The sequence below is a fragment of the Tympanuchus pallidicinctus genome, unplaced genomic scaffold, assembly GCF_026119805.1.
Source record: "Tympanuchus pallidicinctus isolate F22 unplaced genomic scaffold, pur_lepc_1.0 scaffold5, whole genome shotgun sequence".
Classification (NCBI taxonomy): domain Eukaryota; kingdom Metazoa; phylum Chordata; class Aves; order Galliformes; family Phasianidae; genus Tympanuchus; species Tympanuchus pallidicinctus.
This window is the reverse complement of record NW_026294769.1, coordinates 54,608,834-54,626,942: the sequence shown is the minus strand read 5'-3', so window position 1 is coordinate 54,626,942 and position 18,109 is coordinate 54,608,834. Positions and strand designations below refer to the sequence as shown.

Genomic DNA, 18,109 nt, shown 5'->3' with positions numbered 1-18,109 from the left:
CCCTTAAAGGTCATCTAGTCCAACTCCCCTGCAATGAGCAGGGACAGCTACAGCTAGAGCAGGTTGCTTGGAGCTCCTCCAGCCTGACCTTGAATGCTTCCAAGGACAGGGCATCTACCACTTCTCTAGGCAACGTTACAGTACTTCACTATCTTCACCACTCTTATAGTAAAAAAAACTTTTTTCCTTATATCCAATCTAATCTCTCCTCTGTTCATTTTAAACCATTTCCCCTTGTCCTATCACCACAAACCTTGTTAAATGCTGTTCCTTTCCTTCTTACAGCCCCCCTTTAGATACTGAAAGGCTGCTACCAGGTCACCTCAGAACCTTCTCATCTCCAGGCTCAACAGCCCCAGCTCTCTTAGCCAGTCCTCATAGTGAATATGTTCCAACCCTTGGATCATTTCTGTGGCCCTCCTCTGGATACTCTTCAACAGATCCATGTCTCTCCTGAACTGAGGACTCCACGTCTGGGCCCTGTTCTCCAGAATAAATCCAGGAAGCAGAGTTCTAACAAAGAGGGAGAGCCTTGCAGAAATGCATGACTGGAAGGGATGATGAGGAAATACTGGTTTGCAAAAAATAGAAAAGTGGGACTTATAGTGTAATGAATGCTTGAGGTACAGAAAGGTTCTAATATGGATCTAAGCACTGCATTGAGATCAACGAGATGAGTGTCACGATTCTGAGTGCTCCTATAGTAAAAGACAGTCAAAAGGAAGATAATTAAAGTGCAATAGAAATACTTGTGGAATAAAAAGGTTTAAAGAATATACTACGTTTCCGGAGAAGGCAGGCATCAGATGATCAGATCTAGTTATGAAACAGAGATAGCTTTTCCCACTGAGAGCTTTGAGCTTTTGTCAGAAAATCAAATAACATGGATAAAAAAGCTCACAGATGAATGGTAGTGCTTTTCCAACCAAAATAATGATATATATGTTGTTATTTATTTATTTTTAAGAAATAAAATCAATCCCCAAACACGTTAACTTAGGTTGAAACACGACTTTCATGTAGGAAGAATGTTTAATTTGTTGTATGCTGAAATCCAAAGGAACGCAGGTGACAACTATGCCAGAAAAATCACATCCTGAATGGCTATGACATGCTACCTGGTTCTCAGAAACTTTTATTTGCAAAAGAGGAACACAGAGCTGGTCATGACGACAGTGAAGTTTCTGTTCCCAGCTAGCTTCCTGCTACAATCTCAGGGAGGGCTGAATTCCTGGTGTCTGGCTAATGAGAATAACCTCCCAAGTAATGACACCTGCAGCGCACAAAAAACCCTCAGGTGGCAAATGATGACTTTTTCTAGTATTCCTTCCCACTCGATGAGTGATACGCCAATTATGAAGGTCTGGTTTAGAGAATTCCGCCTGCAACTAGAGTGGCTTACTTGGGGGCAGCCCTGGTGATGCTGTCTCTAGCAACCTGACCCCCTCACTGCCTGCATGAATCTCCAACTCACATAGAAGTTACTGGACTGCTGCCAGCATTACCCTGACGTATTAAATAAAATCAAATTTGAGTACTGATTTATATTAGCATGCTACAGTGTAACAACAGGAGTTCCTCTGTTGCTTCACCAAGAACTGACATTTTGCTGAGTGTCCCTAAGAGATGGATGAGTAGGAGGGCTCATAGCTGAACTCCCACAGCATCCCAAAGCAAACTGTTCCAGAATCTGAACTCGATTCTCATGGAGGATGGCTTCCTGCTTTTGAGTGAATCTTGCAAAGCCTCTTCCATACTTCTTTTTCACAGTTACTTTTTTCACAGGTACTGTGAGAATTAGTTATTTAATAGAAATGCAGCGTTCAGAATGTGCTGTTCTTTCAGTCTTTGCGGTAATTCAAAGATTGCCCATGCTGAGATTTTTCAGTGGATTTTTATTTATGAGGTTGGTTTTGTGGCACTAAAACCTTACTGCTGCATCTTGTATTGGGACCAACAAAATGATGAATATTTGAGAAAAGCAGCTGGAGAAACTCTCTCACTCTTTGAACCAAACCATTAGAATAATAGCCATTTTTTCTTTTTGGTTGTCGTTTATATCCATTTATGGTCGAGGCTCTCTAGAACAGTTCAGTACTTGCCTGTTCACTGTCTGTTAGAAGTCCATCTCCCCATAACACCCTTAGCCATGCTTGCAGTCGTAAGGATCAGCTGAAGTCCTTCTGTGAGGTTCATAAAGCTAGGTTGCCCTCTCCTTTTGCTACCATCTCTGGAGAGAGCTCTGACACACAGCCTAACACAGGACTGTGATAAAGAGACCTTCCAGACCTCAGGCTGTGTGATGCTGGCTTGTGGACTGCATTCCTAGAATGTGGGTAGAGGGCTCCACGGATCTGCACCTTAAAGTTTAACCTTATCTGTATAAAGAGAGCTTTCACAAAAATTTACATTGTCTAATTGTCACAGTGAAGTCTTTTAATGTTCAGGTCTTTGCATAATAGAGAACTACTGAATGTAAGTGAAGCAAATTTACTCTATAACTACAATGCAGGGGACTTTCCAGTGTTGACTCAAGTTATGTCAGTGGTGGTATGAATATTTTGTCATAGATCTATGAACTACTTGATAGAAAACAACTGACATTTTCTAAATGTTCAGATTCCTCCTAAATGAGCTACATTAACACTGAGACACTGAGTGTAGTTAATTGTCATTGTTGAGATGTTGCAAATGATCCTTCCTATGGCTGGTTTAATTAAAACACCTCTTTTCTAGTTTGTCATGTCATTGTTGCACCTGTTTATTCCACACACAAATGATTATGAAAGAAAACTTTTTCTTTCACTGAACTGCTTTAAGTCAGCAAGATTAAATTGCAAAACTGTATCTGGAGGTATTGAGTCTGCATATCTGTTCATTAACATGTAAATGTCTAGGATATCCAAATTCTGTTGTAAGATGTGCCTCTTTGTAGCAGTAGGAGAAGATATCCTATTGCTTAGCAGTTCTTTGATACAATCAGATTCTATCCAATCTATCTCTGATTCTAAGAGCAAACCCTGGAAGGCATGTGGGGGGAGGTTTGTTGCTTCTTTCAATTCAAACTCTTCAAATATCAGCTTCACTATTTAGTCTACAGTAATGTTGTTCAGCCACAGAAAATAATGTTTAGTTGCCTTCTAGCCAAAGAGTTTCTTTCACCATTGCCTTGGATTATGTTTCTATGAAGTAAAGAAATTATTTTTCTTGGCTCATCTCCAATTTATTTCACTTTCTCTCAGTATTTTTTTCCAGAAGCATTTCTAAAAGGCTTCTCCTGACTGCCTTGCGCATTCTGCAATCAGTGATATCAGACAGACCACTAGTATTGTTTATTTCACGTATCTCATGAGTATGGGGTTAGAGATAGACTTCAGTCATGGCATGTCCATCAGCATCTCTGCTTTGTGTAACGTTCACCTGCTGCTGTCTTTCCACAACTCAGCATCTGGTAATGCAGCCTAGCAGAAAACACTCAGTTCCATCTCTTTCCTCAGCATTTCTCTTGGTAAGGGTTAATGAGGGCTGCTTGTATATACTTCTTTGAGTCCACTGCCCTCAGGGAGACCTTCTTGCTTTCAACACTAGAAAAGCTCACAATTAAAATAGAGATAAGTAGTTCTAGCTAGAAAAAAATGGTATTAGCTAGATTAGACCAGACTTTAGATGGAAACTGGAAACTAAGTTCACCTATACAGAAAAGCCACACAATTTAAATACATTAAATATTTGTATTATTTAGTTAACATCTTTCATCTAGTATTTAAAGATTTAGTCTGTAATCACATGTATGCATTCACAGAATCACAGAATGGCCTGGATCCTCAAGGATCATGAATCTCCAACCCCCTCTGCCACATGCAGGGCCACCAACCTCCCCATTTAATGCTAGACCAGGCTGCCCAGGGCCCCATCCAACCTGGCCTTGAACACCTCCAGGGACGGGGCATCCACAACCTCTCTGGGCAGCCTGTTCCAGCACCTCACCACTCTCTCTGTAAAGAATTTCCCCCTGACATCCAACCTAAATCTCCCCTCCTTCAACTTAAAACCTTTTCCCCTTGTCCTGCTGTTATCTACCCTTTCAAAGAGTTGATTCCCCTCCCCTCTGTAGGCTCCCTGTAGGTATTGAAATGCTGCAATGAGGTCACCCTGCAGCCTTCTTTTCTCCAGGCTGAACAAGCCCAGCTCCCTCAGCCTGTTTTGATAGAGGAGGTGTTCCGGTCCCCTGATCATCTTTGTGGCTCTCCTCTGGACCCTCTCCAACAGCTCCCTGTCTTTCTTGTACGGGGGCTCCAGACCTGGACACAGTACTGCAGATGGGGCCTCCCAAGAGCAGAGTAAAGGAGGACAATCACCTCCCTGTCCCTGCTGGTCACCCCTCTTTTGATGGAGCCCAGGATACCATTGGCCTTCCGAGCCTCAAGGGCACACTGCTGGCTCATGTTAAGTTTTTCATCTACCAAGACCCCCAGGTCCCTCTCCACAGGGCTGCTCTCAAGGACTGCTCCTTCCAGTCTGTATGGAATCCTGGGATTCCACCTGCTCAAGTGCAAAACTCTGCACTTTGTCATGTTGAACCTCATCAGGTTCACCCAGGCCCACCTTTCTAGCCTCCCAAGGTCCCTCTGAATGGCATCCCTTGCTTCAACCGTATCAACTGCATCACTCAGCTTGGTGTCGTCAGCAAACTTGGTGAGGGTGCACTCAATTCCCACACTGATGTCATTGGTAAAGATGTTAAAGAGCACCGGTCCCAAGACAGACCCCTGGGGGACGCCGCTTGTTACCGGCCTCCACCTGGACACAGAGCCATTGACCACCACCCTCTGTCTGCGGCCTTTCAACCAGTTTCTTATCCAACGAGTGGTCCACCTGTCAAATCCACATCCCTCCAATTTGGAGATAAGGATGTGGTGGGGGACCATGTCAAAGGCCTTGCTCAAATCCAGGTAAGTGACATTGGTCATCTTTCCCTTGTCCACCGATGTCGTCACTCCATCATAGAAGGCCACCAGATTGATCAAGCATGACCTTCCCCTGCTGAAGCCAGGCTGGCTGGCTCAGATCACACGCCTATTTCTCATGTGATCATGTTATCCAGGATGATCTGTTCCATTCACTGTTCAGAGCCATGTTTGCTTATCCCCTGAGCTAACCTTGATTTGAAACGTGAGCCTTATCTGGAATCTCATCCACCAGGATGGGGCCATTCCATCCTAAGAAGCCGTGTTGCCTTCCGAATTCTGTTTTTTTGATGTCATCACTCTTGATGATTTTAGGAGTCAGGTTTGGGATTCAGGTGTAAATGTCCCCAGTGACCTTATGGGTGGAAACTTACCGTGATCTCTTCTTTTACTCTTGTTTATCCTAATGGTGTATGAATGCTTTATGAGAAACTGCTTGCTCCTCCTCAAGGCATACACAACAATTACTTCATTTGTTCTGCACAGAAGCTCAAAACCCTTCGGCAGTCATAAAATATATTAAATATATAAATCATTAGTGATATAAAACTTCTGGCATGTTACAATTGTAGACAACCACAGAAGACGTTATTGACGTAAACATTTGTTTTAGTATGTAGTTGCTCTGTACGAATATATCCACGAGTCCAACTTCCTCTGTACAGTTTTTATTAACTTTGTATGGGTTGGATTTCTTTGCCTTCAATCTAGGGAGATTCTGAGTAGTAGTTATTTACTTTATTCTCTCCATATTGAGTATATCACAGATGACAATAATTCAGAAATGCTTACTGGAAATAACTGGTGTGTTTCTATTGCTGACAGATTGGACTGGTAAGTCTGCAAGCACACTAATTTTGAATGTAAGTCACTATAGCCTAGGTTTATGATGAGTCAATTGAATATGGATTTATTTTCCTAAGCTCAGTTGTGCATCCATTTTCTTTGACTTGCAGTATAAGTCTGAGTTCCCTGTAACAGAAAACACAGCTCCTTACCCCACTGACAAGTAAAGCAAGTAGCCTACATTTCACTCAGAAAAGAAAGGATGATTATACTGAGATAATTGTGAAAATCTGGACATAGGATCACTATAGTCCTGATTATATAGACACAACCTGTCAGTCAGAGTGAATCATTTCACTGCTGTTGAAGGATCTAACCCAGCATCCTATAGGAACTGCAGTCCCAACTATCATCTTTGGACAGCTTTAAGACTTTAATAGTAAATTTATTTTGCCCCACTGTTACTTGAATTGAATTTGTTATACCCAGTTTCTATAATCTGACATTCTCAAGCTCATTCACATTTATCACTACAGCAGTGAGTGGAAGTCAAGAAGAGCTTTTCTACAGCCCTAGAGGAAAAACCATCCACAGCATCCTATTCATTTCAGCAGTACAATATTCTGCTTAAGGTCTGCTAGTTCTTCTACTATATGTTTAACAACTTTAATTGCTGCTTGAATTTCAGGCTATGTGGACTATGATTCAGAAATACTGTCCTTGATGTCAGCTTTTGGGAAGCTGACAAGTGTATCTTTCCCCATTTCATTGTTTATTGGCTGCTCACTCAGTCAGTGCCAGTCTGAGGAATGAAAGATCCTTCTTGTCTCTTGGGAGAAGAGATTTCAATATCGTAAGAACCTCTTGAGAAGTACTTGCTTCTTTCATATATAGAATTTTTTTTTGTCTACTTGTTCATTCTCTATAGTTTTCTACCTTGTCTATCAGTAAGAAACTGATGAAGGCAGTCTTCATAGAAAATAATTTGTTCTCTCTTATACTCAATTTCTTTCCACATCTTCAAAACAGTAACATTTTATTCCCAGTTGAACCGAATTGGATACAAGCAATTTAGACAAAGGAAGGTTTCTTGTTTTATGCGTTCAAGTGAAATAAGACAAACAGGCAGTTTAAACAGCCTCCTTCTTTCCTGACTCTTCTTTCTAATTTTTCCTCATCCTGTTTTCCTCAATTTTTTTTTTTTTATTATTTATTTATATATTTTTTTTTATTTTTATTTTTTTAACTTCACTATTCCATCACTCTACTTTGTTGCCACTGGAATAAAAGGGAAGATCATTGAATGGATAAACAACTTGTTTAAACATAGAAGATGGAAGGGAGCAAAACATGGCCAGTCTTGTGATAGAGGGGAGCCACCAGTGCTGGAATTTCTGCTGTTCAGCTTGTTCATAGATGATTTGGAAAGGCAGTGAACACAGTGACAAAGGTTGCTGATGTTGCAGTTATTTAGGTTAGTATCAATACACAAAGCCTGGTGAATTGCATCAAGACTGCAAAACCCAGTGAAACTGGGCAACAAAATGCCAAATGAAACTCAACATGCAATGCATATAATGTAATGTGATTCATGTGGGGAAGGAAATAATTCTAACTTTGTACAAAGGCTCTAAACTAACAACTGCTTTACATAAGCATGGATTTTGTTGTTATGATAAACAGTTCAGTGAAAACATTCTTTAAGTGCTGTATGGAATTTAAAAAAAATAATAAAAAAGTCAAGCATTCAAGACCAAATAATTCATATAAGGAAAGGGCAAGAGGGCAACAAGAATAATGAAATATATGGAAAACTCCTGTAAACAGAACAATTGAGATAGCTGAAGGTTTGCCATGAAGGAATGACATTACAGGGAAATTATATTTAAAGTATACAAAATCATCACAAGGAAAAGTTGGTTGTTCTTTAATTGTTCAGTGTCTCTTTACATGCCAGAAGTAGGGTTTGAAAGTACAGCTTATGAGAGCCAGGATCAGAAAAAAAAATAGGACCTGATTATTCACACAAGTAGAAGTAGGTCTGTGGAACTCCCTGATAAGTGGTGTTGTGGATGCAAGAACTCTGTATACATGCTATTGAAAACTTGGCAAATATTTCAATGATAGAACAGCTGGGTGTTTTTGACTACAAAAGTAAGGCAAGTCACCCAAGCTGGGTTTTTTTGCCCATAGGGAGAATATTAGTGGGAAAGTATACATTTTTGCGCTGCTTTTAATCTTAGAATCTTGCTTGTGGACTGTGCTTCTAGTTTTTCCTAATAAAGGATAAGCGTTGGTCTGTCCCTAGCAAAATCTAAGCTATTCTTCAGAATGGAGGTGTGAGAGAAAAAGAGGGTAGGGAGAAAACGTTCTAAGAATGAACAGTGGATGAAAAATGGAGGGGAGCAGAGATTCAAGATCAAAGGGTCAAAACTCTAGAAGGTTGAACGCCAAGCAGATTACTCCCAACAGTACCAGCCATTCCAAGAAGGTGGAATGGCTGGAAGCTCTGCACAGCAATGCAACAGGATGAACGAAATGGTGAAATAAAAACCGTATCAAAACTGCAAGATTCTGGGGGAACAACCAGGAGTTGTGGTTTGGTACACTTGCTGCACCCCCTGAACAGGAATTTCTCTCCTACTGTAGAAGGGATAAGAATCGGACCAAAAAATGCCTTTTTCTGCATCTCCTTAGATGGTGACCATCTGACTAAATTGGGTGACCATCAGGTCACAAAAACAGTTCAAAGAGCGGGATGACCTATTAGGTTACCCTGTCACCTTTTGGTGGCAATAGTCAGTTTAAATTAATAATCAATCTGTTGTGGAGAATATCTGTAATGCCCTTCCAAGACTATTCGGAGGGTGTGATAGATTGCTGGACTTTCAGCCTTAGTTCCTTACCAGCAATGTGGGAATGAAGAGAAGACAATTTTTGCAATTCTTCCCGGTCTCCCAGGGCAAATTGTGTGAAGCTACAGCCTTGTCAATTCAGATACAGGATCAAGAAATAATTTGTCCTGCTACATCAGCTTAAAGGAAAGAATCAAGCAAAAGTCATTGAATCAAGAAAAGGTGATTGCTGTTCTTTGCATGATGTATTTGGGTGTTTCATCCAACTTTTCAGCTGTGAAGTTTCTTTTGTTAATATTCTTCTGTTATGTATATCCAGGTACATTAATGAGTGATGAAACTCCCTGACAATCAGCAGCCATTCCCACTGCTGATTTCTGATTCATGGAATGACAATCTACATTCTTTTTATTCACTGTCACCTAATTAAGTACTCAGATAATGAGGCAAAACTTTTTATGCCTAACCTTGTGTCACACATTCTCAGTTAAGAATATTGCCCCTGTGATATTGCTGGCTTCTACATTCTACTTGTTTTCTCAGCCAGCTCTTAGTGCCAGTGCTCTTTCTCTTTATTTCACATTTCTATTAAATGTGAAAGACCATCCATCAGAGATGTTACCAGCTATTTCCATTAAAAAGATTAGGATTTGGAGGCAGACACACAAAGAAAATAGAATAATTACTTAGCATTATACACCTAAACCCAGTGCGCAGTTGTGTAATTACTATTACCCATCACGATCATAAAGAACTCCAAGGATATATAATTAATTCATAATATAATAGCCATTTAATTTCTGCAGCACTCTATCCAAAGGTTCTGTGCAGTACTGAGCTAATGTCAGTGTGGCGTTTACAGTAGATTTTCTGTTTACAGGCTGAAAATATTCCCTGAGGAAGAACTGTGGATTTGGGTAATCAATGACTGTTAGCTGCTTTAATGCACATTTATTCTTCCATTTTGGCAGCAGGCAACATGCTTAAAGACCTAGATTTGTCTACATAAATTACTAAGACTCCAAACAAACTTTGCACTAATCGTATTCATCTGATGGGAACTTCTCCCATAAAACTCTAAAGCCCATTTTTTCATAAATGTCAGCTGGAGGCTTCTTAGGTGACACTTCAGTTCAGAAGGCTGCAGCACTGCTATTGAAAATAAGAGAAGATCCCAGGCCATGGTTGTAACAAGAAATCTCTTCGTGACATTTTACCCCAATCCACAGTGATAGTGCAAAGAAATCTTGTGCCCAGAAGACACATCTGGAAAATATCTCTGGAGAGCCCTCTTGAATCAGCTTAACCAGAGTTACCCAATAATCATCAGTCCATAAAACTGCTTGTAATCTGTCCATCAGTACAAGTAAAGCCAGGTAATGGGAACAAGAAAAGCTAATTTCAAGGCTCCAAATGTTGTACTGGATACTCCTATACCTGGTAGATATAAATGACCTGGAACACTGCAATGTCACCACATTATATACCCTCAGGTACACACTGTGGCTTGATTGCTGCTGTGCTGCATACCTGGACTCTGGGAATTGATGGGGGTGAAGGAGAGGGCACCTGGCATCCTCTGCCCCAGCAACATAGGCACCAGTCCTTGGGAGGACAAAGGAAAAACTAGAAGTTCTTGGCAGGACAGTCAGTATTGACAGAACAGACAGGTAATTGAATGTGCCTGCTTCTATACAAAAGAGGATCTCTAGCTACCTACCCTAGCAATTGTGTGATTAAACTATTATTTTCCTATTTTAAAGATAAAAGCCACTAATTTCAATGGCAACTCAGTAATTCGGTGATGCTGAAAGTCTTCAGCTGCTAGAAAGGTTTCAGGTCTGTTTCTAAAGCACAGATCTTTCAGTGTTTTAAGTATCTTGGCTGGTATGTGTCTAAGTGCACTTAAAATCTATCCCTAAAAGGTTTACTTGTAGAAAGTCTGGAGAAGAAATGAGACCTATGGGCTGTGAGATTTTCCACACAAAACTGCTCCACAAGTGTTACAGCAGTGGCTGGCAGCTCACATTATTAGTTACCAGTGTAGTCGCTACAGGTTAAGATCAATCTTCTCCCCACGCTTTTGCAGTTAGATATTTCCCATTGAGTGCTTTTTGACTGTACAATTATTTTCCTCTTGTTCTATTTCCCCTCTTATTTTTCTTTTCTTTCTTCTCTCTTTTTCCTGTTGTCTTGAGAGGGTCTTGTGAAAGACCTGCAGTTCCTCCTGCCATTGCACCCATGGAGATTACTTACCCCATGATTCCCACTCCAGGTTCTTTCATTGTATGGCAATTGCTAATCGAAGAGAAAAACTGCTTGTGCTCCCATAGGCCCATGTTGCAAAATCCATAGGGTGCACTCCTGGCAGAATGGGCGTAGATCAGACACAGAACAGCAAGGGGCTTTTCCCCTACAAGTGGACAATCCACTGTTAGTCATCCAGCGACAGACTGCACCAAGCATGACACAAAACTGGAAAGAGCGCATGCTATCTCGTAGGTCTCCATACCACTGCAGTAAGCCATGAAATGTCTGCACATGATATAATATCAGGCTTGGCTCCCTATGGGCTTTTCAATGAGGTAATTGGAGCTAAATATTTGTTTGCAGTTGAAGTGGAAAAGAGAAACAGCCAAGAAGGGTCACTGTGGTCAGAGATTATTTTAACATCTGCCTCGCTGTCACACTTGAACCATCTTAAAAATGATTACGCTGCTGTCCTGTGACCACTCTAGATCAAATGCTTTGGACTTAAATCACAAAGTAAGGAGTGAAAATGGAGTTCCTGAACTCTGTTTCTGACTATACCAACTGTGGCTCCTGGACAATTTAAAGACTTAGAGTGAATCAAGAAACTTTGGGTCTTAGGGCAGAAATATCCTCCAGAATAAAGAATAGACTGAATAAAAATAGGTCAACAAATAAACAAACAAGGAAACACTGCAGAGTAAGGAAAAATATGCTTAATAGACTTTTTAAAGTGCCAGTGAATGAGGAAATTGTCCATGGAAAAGAAAGGCATGAGCTAGAGGGAACCATGGGATGAAATGAGCTGGGCTGAGCAGGAAGAACAGATCAAGCAAGCAAAAACCCTCTTTGAAAGACTGCAGATCACAGACATTATGGCATTAATGGCATTAGTTCTTTGGTTAGTTATTCCCGGAAATTAAGTAATCTTCTGATGTTACAACTAGCACGTGAGATTAGAAGAATGCTCCTACAGAAGATTTTAAATTTCAGTTTATATCTAGGATAGAAAATGATGACTTGCACTTGAAATGATGAATTCAAGTAGAATTAAGCAATTTTTTTTTATTGCCAGTTCATGGTAGTCAAATCCATCTGAATTTAAAACAGTCATGGATGGTTGTATTTGTCTTAATGAGAACAAAGAAGATGAAAATATCTTCTCATGTGCAATTAAGTATTTTATTCACTATGATTCAGATATTTTTTTTTTTTTTCAATCCTATGAGTATTCTCTAAGTAAGAATAAAATCATTCAGCATTGCAAAACAAAATAACTGTTCTTCCAGCTTTTTTTTTCCTCCATTCTTGTCCTTCCCATATACTAGAAAAATTTGATAAAATCAGAATGAATTTGTAAAGAATTTCAAGATCACAAGTACCTCAAGTTTTTGCATAAAGAAATGTGGCAAATCTTCATGACTTTACTAGAGATAAGACCAAATTAACCTACGGCTTTATAGCAAGGTAGCACTTAAATCTTTACTTCCAGGAGTTAAACTTTTGTTGCATCAATAGGGAGCCTTTCAGTGTTGTTACCAACCTGCTAACTGACAATGTGTCATAGAAAAAAAGTGACCTGTACAGTATGTTCCTCCCGTGTAAGGACAAAGAAATCTCATGTGGTATCAGTGTCTGGAAAACGAGACCTGATGATTCAACTACTATGGGAACTATGCCTTAGAACAGCATGAATTTTATCTCTGACTTTCATGTCAATCTTCCTTTACTATAACACTGTCAATCAGTCTGATCACTCTCATGCTTCATTATGTTTCCATGGTGATCCTTTCCTCCAAAGCTAAAAATAATCCAGTGTTCCAGTGTTGAAGCCTGTAGAGAAGAAGACCATATATAATTGCCTACCTGTAGTTATCTGCCTTCAATATCCCAAAAGGGTTCCCATTCACTTTGTTCTGATATTTGTGGTTGAAATAGTACAGTAGCAACAGGACTAAACCCATTTCCCATTATTGTCAGTAAATCAATTCATGCCTCATCAGTGAGCTTTTAAACTATATCACAGCTGGCTACAGCTCCAAAATTGTCCCAGTAAGCAATCCCAAAGCACCACGCTAACACTTACAAATACATACTCATTTGTGATTTCTATTCTTAATTTTACTCCTTTTACTGTCAAAGACTTTCAGAGAAAAAGAGAGATACTGCCTGATGGATAGGCTTCTCCAGTGCAGGATGATATCTGTGACAATGACATGCTTATCCAAAGTAGCATGTAGAGAAATGGCATGTTTTGTACTAGTAACATTTTGGGAAATCAAGACAGTAGGCAAGACAGTTTTGTAAAATGCTCATTTATCCCTACTCCTTGTCTTTCTTGTCAGCTTGCTACTGCAGCCTCCAGACCCAAGCTGCATAGTTTCTACTTTGATTATTTCACATTACAGAGGCTTATAACCACTGCCATGAAACAAGGTCAATTTTTTTTTTTTTTTTTTTTTTTTAAATGGAAAAAAAATGCCAAGTCATTAGAAATGTAAGAAGAATGTGATTTGGAGTTTATCAGCGTTCTAAAGCAAATTTCTTAAAACAATTAAGCAAGGTGTTACAGTTTTGTACAAAAATTGTACAAAACTCATCTCTCCAAGGCAGCATTCCACTTTCCATACCTTACAGCCTGCCAGGTTCTGCAAAGAGGAGCAAGAACTCTGCAGAAAACATCCTCTTTACTACACCTCCCCGCTCAGCCAGCCATACAACATCCTCCCTCTGCACCGAGTCCTGCAGAAGTTATAGTGAATAAAATAATGTCTCTGGCAACTATTCCCATCTTCCCACTATTCTTTTATATTCGGTTCTTGCCCTCTGGAAACCGGTCTGAATGGCAACCTTTCCTCCCCAATACCATCTCCGGTTACTGAGGAATTAACAGTTGGAATAGATGATCTCAGTTGTCTTTTCCAAGCATTATGACTCTATGAAAGAGCCTTTGTGATCAACTGACAAAGAACACGGTGGATACATCTGTCCAAGTTTAGCACGGCTGTTATGCCCATGCCAACTGACTTAATTGCAAAAGTTCATAATGCAGCTTTGTTTAACAGCAAAACTGATTCCTAACACTAGGGCTGCTTTTGGCAAACTTCAGGTACCTGCACTGGAGTGAAACCTTACATCAAGCAGGTGTTCTTTGACCAGAGAAAGAAGACAGGAAGAATATAACATAAAAAAACCAGCCTGAATAGTTTAAATTTGTTCCTGCTAGAGCAACTGAAGTCAGGATGTTAAGATGGAATGCATCAGGTAAGCTAAACCATATATATCATTTTCATCTTTACCTGGAATGAAATAGCATAAGTGACAATGAATGAAAGGATGCAGCCTAGTGTCAGCTGTGAGGCTGCTCCTGCTGAATGAGAAGGACAAGGAAGTGCTATCTTTGGGAAAATAGAAGGACTGTTTTTTTTTTTAGTTGGTGCCTTGGTTTAACTTCCTGACATCACAGAAAGCCACTCAGAAATCATTCACTTGTCCAGAACAACGCATGTCAATTTCTGATGTTTGCTTATAAAGGATTAAAAGTATTTCTAAAAGCAAAACAGTAATCTTAATATTTCAGGAATTAAAATTGTAATAAAATGTTCTAAAAGTTTTCACCTCTAGGCTCTCAGTAGGCACTGCGGAATTACTACAAAAAAGGAAAAAAAGAAAGGAAAGGGGCAGTGTTGCACTTTTATGACAGGCAACAGAAGACTATAAAAAAAAAAAAAAAAGAGAATCTATCTGAGTCCTTGTTGTTGTCCTACTCTTTCATGACCTGAGACAATAACTGTTCACAGAATCTGCAGTCAGGAGGACAGGTTATTGCATCCACTTGAAAGATTCACACACACAAAAAGGTGCCTATAGAGGAAACAGTAACCAATACGTTGACAGCATTCACCTCTTTAGGTTGACACTGGCTAATGGTTTTTTATTTTCAAGTGTCTTCACTGTAGCAAAAGAGAAACACTTCTACTTCTTCCTGATGGCATGTGAATGGAAGAGACAGAGTACATTGTTCCTCAATAGAAAGGACAAATTTAAAAGCTTCATCTGAACAAAAGATGTGCAGAAACATGGCATGTAGGCTCCCACGCACCTTTTACACGTTCAGAGAAAGGAACTGGGCAATGCTGAGCTTCCTGTCTGTGCTGAGTCAAGAATATCACTAATCAGGCTGCAGAAACTGCAACAATTGTTTGATGCTTTCCTAAAGATCTTACAATCCAGAAGGACAAGGCAAACATGGAAAAGTGACAGTCGTGGTTTTCATCACAAGTACCTGCAGATGCAGGCTATGACCTTGCCCACTGTGTCATCAGGATACTGCTGCTTGATACATCCAAGCTGCCACCAAGCACTTTGGCATGCAGCAATGCTCCTTCACAGCCTATGTGTTACTGTCAGCATGAGGCAGATATTTATGGTCTTTCCTGTACAATAAGAAAAGGAATTATAGACTCAAGTGAATCTTAATTGGAGGTGAGCATCTCTACTTACTTTCTCCTCACTCAGAAGAAGGGAGAGGTGTTTATCCGTAACTGCAAAATCATTCTGGCTAGTTTTTTTTCCCAGTGACTTTCCAGCTCACTGGGAAGATCTTCATTTTTCTGAAGCTGCCTTCGTAGATGCTTCTCCTTTTTACTTTTTGTGACCTTCAGCCTTGGTACAAAATGAACCTTCATTGGAAGACAGAACATCAGTCACAGTTTCAACATTCTCATTCTTTATTCTTTTCCAGCATCCAAAAGGTGAATGAATCCAAAATGGAATTGAGATTTCTCTCCCAGTTGGATCTTACCATGTAATAGATGAGTTGCCATCTGCATTTCTAATTAAAAATCCAATTGGTATAATGTAATGAGTTTTCTGGATGCAATTAGCAACTGCTGGGGGTCTCTTTATGGAACCAGCACTACAATTATGAGGCAAATAGATTCCATCATATGCAGTGAAGAGCTTTTTCAAAGTTTTTCTGTCCTTAGCTGGATGGAATCGCAACAGGGAGTTAGATGCTTTTAGAAACTGCAGTCTACTGAAATACACAATTCAAGTTATTGCTTGAGGTTTCTGCATAGTTTAGGGCAGAATTAAATGCTTAATAGGATCCATAGAGCTTTTAAGATCACACCTAACTTTTAGAGTTTACATTTACTGCAGAACTGTATGTTTATATCTGAATCACAAGTGCTGCATTAAGAACAAACAGTGGAGACATTTACTTTTCCTCAATAGTAGATCTGATAAAAATGATTTAAAAAAAAAATCTGATTTAAAATGCATTTTAAATGGTCAGTTAAGCATTCAAAAAATCACAATTTAGTCTTCAAAATGGTAACAGATAAGCTTTTCTGGTTCAAGAGTCCTACTTCATAGCACTGAGTTAGAGTTCTATGATTCTTTACAAATTGGGCCTTATAATGAGAAGAGAGAAAGTGACAGAAGATATGTTTAAAACCTCTTTCTCTTCCACCTTTATCTGCATACATATATACACTGACTTGCTTGGAAGTGTTCTGCCAGAGTGTTACCATATTTCCTGACTGAAATAGTAATGTTTATTGAAGGAAAAAAAAAATAAAATAAAATAAAAATAAAATAAAAAAGGAAAGAAAGAAACTCAAAAGGCTGCCCTGAGAAGCATTATTTCCTGCAGCCAGCTCAGTAATGTCTGCCTAATCATTTGGAAGCACTGCTTATCCTCTTTCCAGGGCGACTACATCATCAGGGTGTTGGGGGAACAGGAGACCTTAAAGAACCTCTGTGAAATGGGCTTCCACAAAGACCAATGGGCACCTGAGATCAGTTCTTCCTAATTTCTGCTCAAGTCTTAAAGGAAATAGATACTAAAGGACACGCATTTTAAAAAGTATACAAATTACCCTTACTTCCTCGTAAGAAAAGCAAAATTACTCCTGCTCTAATGGTACAGTGTAGGCATACGTGCAGCAGGTATAGCTGCTTTAAACCAGTTTCAGATCACCCAAGAAAGGTAAGGATCACAATCCAGTAATATAGAAGGAACCATTTACCCTTTTCCAAGCATCAGGACTCACCAAACACTCCAAAGGAAGCAGCCTCTAAGTAGAGATGCTTCCCTTGTGGCTGCCAGCCCTTAAATAATGTTATGGAGGGGCGGATCCAGGCTCCCCCCCTTCTGCTCAGACAGGTGAATTGCTTCCACTTGTGCTCCCAGGCCTGACTATGCCCTTTCACCAGGAGCTCAATCACTGGTTCAGGCCATGACCTAACCATACATATGGTTAAAGAAGAAACGCTCTCTATGAAGCACTTTACACAGGACATTCGATAAAATATCTCCTGACTTGCTAAACTTGAAAACAGAGAAACTCCAGTTAAAAAACAAACAAACAAACAAAAAACCACACTAAAATCATTCTATTTGATTTGTACTCAGCTTTTTACTTAGATTGAGTTAAAAAGGCTCTACTGATTGACTTAAGGAAATACATTATAAAATCAGACCACGTTATTGCCTCTAACACAGATGTTAGCAATAGTAATGGGACCAACCTGGAAAATGGGGGACTTTGAACATCCACATACTGTGCCTGCACATCATAACTGGAGTTTAGATACTACTGTCCTGCTATTGTTTGCTCTATAGGGAGCATGTTGACCAAAGAAGTTGTGGATGCTCCATCCCTGGAGGTGCTCAAGAGCAGGATGGTTGGAGCCAAAGTAAGCACATAGTGGTTGCATAAGACAAGATACAGCCTTCCTTTTCAGAATTGTGTGACCTGTCTAGTCTGCATAACCATGCAGGAAGCCCTGGAGGAAAGATCCAGTCTGAGCCATGGACTACGTAATGTCTATTAACAGGAGTCTCCTTATTTCAGCAGCTCAGCTCTTGAAAACGAGAAGTGTAATGGAGGCAGGCCATGTGAATCTTCTGTAGGTAGTTTTTTTTAATTCATTTTTGCTACTCTGTTCCTAAATATATTTACACTGACTTTGGTAGAACATGTGAAGTTTTCAGTCCATCCTCTGTCTTTTCTTCTAATCAGCACAACCCTTGCAGTCACTGGCACATTTAAATCTCTCTTTATGCCAAAAATTATACCATTGGAATACATACCAGTCAGCACAACTTGCAGAATTGTTTTGAGCCATGGACAGTCTGCTTCAAGTAGGAATTTTGAAAGTGGACACAAGTTTCATGTGGTAGGAATACCCACTGGTAGACGTGATGAGCCATAGCAGCTACTACAGGTAAAAGCAGTCATC

The 18,109-nt window shown here is 39.8% G+C and overlaps 1 long non-coding RNA gene across 1 annotated transcript; it reads right to left on the bottom strand.

Moving 5' to 3' along the window:
- Positions 1-8,540: 8,540 nt before the first annotated feature.
- Positions 8,541-17,890, bottom strand: LOC128090759 (uncharacterized). The gene is made up of 3 exons (XR_008211084.1): positions 16,894-17,890; positions 15,362-15,540; positions 8,541-12,691 (listed from the first exon to the last, which is right to left on the bottom strand). It is a non-coding gene; the product is annotated as an uncharacterized LOC128090759 (long non-coding RNA).
- Between the last annotated feature and the right edge of the window lie 219 nt (positions 17,891-18,109).